General features: G+C 53.4%; 1 pseudogene; it reads left to right on the top strand.

Annotated features, from left to right (window-relative positions):
* Positions 1-336: 336 nt before the first annotated feature.
* LOC144580701 (keratin, type II cytoskeletal 8 pseudogene) lies at positions 337-2046 on the top strand (annotated as a pseudogene).
* The last annotated feature ends 3093 nt before the right edge of the window (positions 2047-5139 follow it).

Here is a 5139-nt window from a genome sequence, read left to right as displayed (position 1 = left end):
GGGCCAGGCATGGTGGCTCACGCTGAAACCCCAGCACTTGGGAAGATGACTTGTGGTCAAGCATTTGAGACCAGCCTGGCTGACATGGTGAAACCCTATCTCTACCAAAAAATACAAAAAGTAGCCAGGCGTGGTGGTGCACACCTGTGGTCCCATCTACTCAGGAGGCTGAGGCGGGAGAATCGCTTGAACCTGGGAGGTGGAGGTTGCAGTGAGCCAAGATCATACTACTCCACTCCAGCCTAGGCAACAGGGTGAGACCCTGTCTCAAAAAAAAAAAAAAAAGCAGCAGCAGCTTCTCCGCTCCTTCTGGAATCTCTCCCTGGTTCAGCCCACCTGCCTCCACTCCTGCCTCCACCATGTCCATCAGGGTGACCCAGAAGTCCTACAAGGTGACCACCTCTGGCCCCGGGGCCTTCAGCAGCCGCTCCTTCACGAGTGGGCCCAGTGACCGCCTGAGCTCCTCGAGCTTCTCCCGAGTCAGCAGCAGTGGCTTCCGGGGTGGCCTGGGTGCAGGTTATGCTGGGGCCAGCGGCATAGGCATGGGAGGCATCACCGCCGTCACCGTCAACCAGAGCCTGCTGAACCCCATTGAGGTGGATGTGGACCCCAACATCCAGGCCGTGCATACCCAGGAGAAGGAGCAGATCAAGACCCTTGACATCAAGTTTGCTTCCTTCATCGACAAGGTGCAGTTCCTGGAGCAGCAGAACAAGATGCTGGAGACCAAGTGGAGCCTCCTGCAGCAGCAGAAAACGGCTGGGAGCAACATGGACAGCATGTGTGAGAACCACATCAGCAACCTGAGGTGGAGACTCTGGGCCAGGAGAAGCTGAAGCTGGAGGCGGAGCTTGGCAGCATGCAGGGGCTGGTGGAGGACTTCAAGAACAAGTATGAGGATGAGATCAATAAGCTACAGAGATGGAGACGAATTTGTCCTCATCAAGAAGGATGTGGATGAAGCTTACATGAACGAGGTAGAGCTGGAGTCTCGCCTGGAAGGACTGACTGATGAGATCAACTTCCTCAGGCAGCTGTATGAAGAGGAGACCCGGGAGCTGCCGTCCCAGATCTCCGACACGTCTGTGGTGCTGTCCACGGACAAGAGCCGCTCCTGGACGTGGACGGCCTCATTGCTGAGGTCAAGGCGCAGGGCAAAGAGATTGCCAACCGCAGCCGGGCTGAGGAGGAGAGCGTATACCAGATCAAGTATGAGGAGCTGCAGACGCTGGCTGGGAAGCACCAGGATGACCTGCGGCGTACGAAGACTGAGATCTCCGAGGTGAACTGGAACATCAGCCGGCTGCAGGCTGAGATCGAGGGCTCAAAGGCCAGAGGGCTTCCCTGGAGGCTGCGATTGCAGATGCTGAGCAGCACGGGGAGCGGGCACTCAAGGATGCTCATGCCAAGCAGCAGGAGCTGGAGGCCGCCCTGCAGTGGGCCAAGCAGGACATGGCAAAGCAGCTACGTGAGTACCAGGAACTGATGAATGTCAAACTGACCCTGGACATTGAGATCGCCACCTACCGCAAGCTACCGGAGGGCGAGGAGAGCCGGCTGGAGTCCGGGATGCAGAACATGAGTATCCACACAAAGACCACCAGCGGCTATGCAGGTGGTCTGAGCTCTGCCTATGGGGGCCTCACAAGCCCCGGCCTCAGCTACGGCCTGGGCTCCAGCTTTGGCTCTGTCACGGGCTCCAGCTCCATCAGCCGCACCAGCTCCACCAAGGCTGTGGTTGTGAAGAAGATTGAGACCCGCGATGGGAGGCTGGTGTCCGAGTCCTCTGACATCCTGCCCAAGTGAACAGCTGCAACAGCCCCTCCCAGCCTGCCCCTCCTGAGGCTGCCCCAGAGCCCAGGAGGGAGGCTGCTGTGCAGAGGAGCACAGGGAACAGGAGACCCACCTGACGCTCAGCCCACTGGCGGGGAGTTTACTGCCTGGGGACCCCCCTTGCCCCTTTGCCTCCAGCTGCAAAACAATTCAATTGCTTTTTTTTTTTTGGTCCAAAATAAAATCTCAGCCAGCTCGGGAAAAAAAAGGCCAACCGAGGTGGCTCCTGCCTGCAATGCCAGCATTTGGGAGGCTGAAGCGAGTGGATCACAAGGTCAGGAATTTGAGACCAGCCTGATCAATATGGTGAAACCCCACCTCTTCTAAAAATACAAATATTAGCTGGGCGTGCCGGCGGGCGCCTGTAATCCCAGCTACTCTGGAGACTGAGGCAGGAGAATCTCTTGAACCTGGGACGCAGAGGTTGCAGTGAGACGAAATCGTGCCACTGCACTCTAGCCTGGGTGACAGAGACAAACTCTGTCTCGAAAGAAAGGAAGGAAGGGAGGGAGGGAGGGAGGAAAAGGGCCTGCTTTTGGGTACCACGCACACGCAGGCCAAGAAGCCTCAGTGAGAGCAGCAGGTAAACACTGCACCTGCATCCTGCAGAGGCCCCGGACTCCCCCTTCCCTTTCCCCAGAGAGGAATGTTCAGATTCCCAGGGCTTAGGTCAGTTTGCAGAAATGTCTTTTTTCTCTCTCTTTTTTTTTTTTTTGCATAAACTCCACAGTTTGAAAATTCTTTCCTGGAAAATAGCTGTTGGTGCCGTGAAACTCTGCCTGTCGCACTAGAACTTCCTCTCTAGAACTCCTCCCTTATTCCGACAGCAGCCACTTTCCATATGTCCTGGAGAAGATCGTGTTTTACCTTGGCTTCCTCCGGTAGGCTCAGAGCCGAGGATGATGTTTTAAGCTGTACATTTAAAAATAAAAGTCTTGGCAAGGGTTCTGATGAACTAAAACCATCAAGATATGCTTGCTAGCCTAGGCTTCTATCCGTTTGGATTTCCTAAGATTTCAAAGCCAGTGCTGGAGAGAGAAGAAGGCCGGGCATGGTGGCTTGTGCCTGTAATCCCACACTCCGGGAGGCAGAGGCGGGAAGATCGCTTGAGCTCATCGGTTGGACTCTAGCCTGGGCAACAGAGCGAGACTGTGGCAATAACAAAATTAGTCAGGCATGGTGGCACGTGCCGAGAGTCCCAGTTACTCGGGAGGCTAAGGCATGTGAACCCTGAAAATTTGAGGCAGGTCTCAGTTAATTTAGAAAGTTTATGTTGCCGAGGTTGAGGACACAGCGGTGACACAGCTTCAGGACGCCCTGATGACGGGTGCCCAAGGTGGTTGGGCACGGCTTAGATTTACATGTTTTAGGGAGTCATGAGACACCAAGCCATGCACATAAGAAGCACAGTGGTTCGGTCTAGAAGGCAGGACAACTTGAAGCAGAGGCAGGAAGACTGGCAGTGGGGAGGGCGCTTGCAGGTCACAGACAGGTGAGAGGGGGAGAGTTGCATTCTTTTTTTTATTTTATATTTTATTTATTACATTATTTTTTCTTTGAGATGGAGTTTCATTCTTGTTGCCGAGGCTGGAGTGCAATGGCGCCCTCTTGGCTCATCAGAACCTCCACCTCTCGGGTTCAAGTGATTCTCCTGCCTCAGCCTCCAGAGTAGCTGGGATTACAGGAGCATGCCACAACATCCAGCTAATTTTTGTATTTTTAGTAGAGGCAGGATTTCACCGTGTTGGTCAGGCTGGTCTCGAACTCTCAACCTCACAATCTGCCCGCCTCAGCTTCCCAAAGTGCTTGGAATTACAGGTGTGAGCCACCACAGTCAGGCATTCATTCATTCATTCATTCATTCATTCATTCATTCATTCGAGACATGGTCTTGCTCTGTCACCCAGGCTGGAGTGCAATGGCAGGATCTTGGCTCACTACAGCCTCTGCCTCCTGAGTTCAAGTGATTCTCCTGCCTCAGCCTCCTGAATAGATGGGATTACAGGTGCCCGCCACCATACCTGGGTAATTTTTGTATTTTTAGTAGGGACAGGTTTCACCACATTGGCCAGGCTGGTCCCAAAGTCCTGACCTCAGGTGATCCACCTGACTTGGCCTCCCAAAGTGCTGGGATTACAGGCGTGAGCCACCACACTCAGCCAGTTGCATTCTTTTGAATGTCTGATTAGCCTTTCCAAAGGAGGCCATCGGCTATGCATCTATGTCAGTGAGCAGAGGGGTGACTCTGAATAGAACAGGAGGCACTTTGGTGCCAAGCAGTTCCCAGCTGGACTTTTCCCTTTAGCTTGGTAGGGGTGGGGCAAGATATATTTTCCTTTCACAGGCAGGAGGATCACCAGAGGTCAGGAGTCTGAGACCACAGTGAGCTGTCATCATGCCACTGCAATCCAGCCTGGATGACATGGTAAGATCTCATTTCTAAAAAAAAAGCAAAAGATGACTAGTGGGTGCCTACGTGGAGCAGCTGGGTGCATCCCTCAGAGAGGGGTCCTACAGCCAGAGATTGACCTGGCATCAAGGGAACAGACAACCCACTGGCACAGGACACTGCTCTGTGGCCCTGGGGAGCGTCCAGAAGGATCCTGGCATGTGGAGGATCTGCGGTCAGGCCTTGAGTGACTCAGAAATGCAAAGACGCTTCCTCTACTTTCTCCCCGTGTTTACGGCTGTGATTCCCTGCTGGATTCTTCCTGCCTGCTGCATAGGTCAAATCAGATCACTGAGGCTGCAGTATTGCAGTAAAGAATGAGTTTAGTTAACATGAGGCCGCCACGTGGGAGATGGACTTACTACTCAAATCAGTCCCCCAAAGGCTTGCAGGCTAGGGTTTTTATGCACAATTTGGAGGGCATGGAGCTAGGGAATGGGTGCTGCTGATTGGTTGGAGAGGAAATGGTAAGGGTATCACCTGGGCACTATGGCTCACTCCTGTAACCCCAGCTCTTTGGGAGGCTGAGGTGGGAGGATCATTTCAGGCCAGGAGTTCAAGACAAGCGTAGGCAACACAGTGAAACCCTTGTCTACAAAAAATTTTTAAAAATTGGGGGGGGTGGGCAGGAAAAAAGAATTAGCCAGGGCCTGGCACAGCGGCTCATGCCTGTAATCCCAGCATTTTGGGAGGCTGAAGCCAGAGGATCATGTGAGGTCAAGAGTTCAAGACAAGCCTGGCCAATATGGTGAAACCCCATCTTTACTAAAAATATAAAAATTTGGCCAGGCACGGTGGCTCACACCTGTAATTCCAGCACTTTGGGAGGCTGAGGTGGGCAGATCAGGAAATCAGGA

Source organism: Callithrix jacchus, chromosome 21, assembly GCF_049354715.1.
Source record: "Callithrix jacchus isolate 240 chromosome 21, calJac240_pri, whole genome shotgun sequence".
Taxonomy (NCBI): domain Eukaryota; kingdom Metazoa; phylum Chordata; class Mammalia; order Primates; family Cebidae; genus Callithrix; species Callithrix jacchus.
Note: the sequence above shows the minus strand (reverse complement) of the source record. Positions and strands in the feature narration are given on the sequence as shown.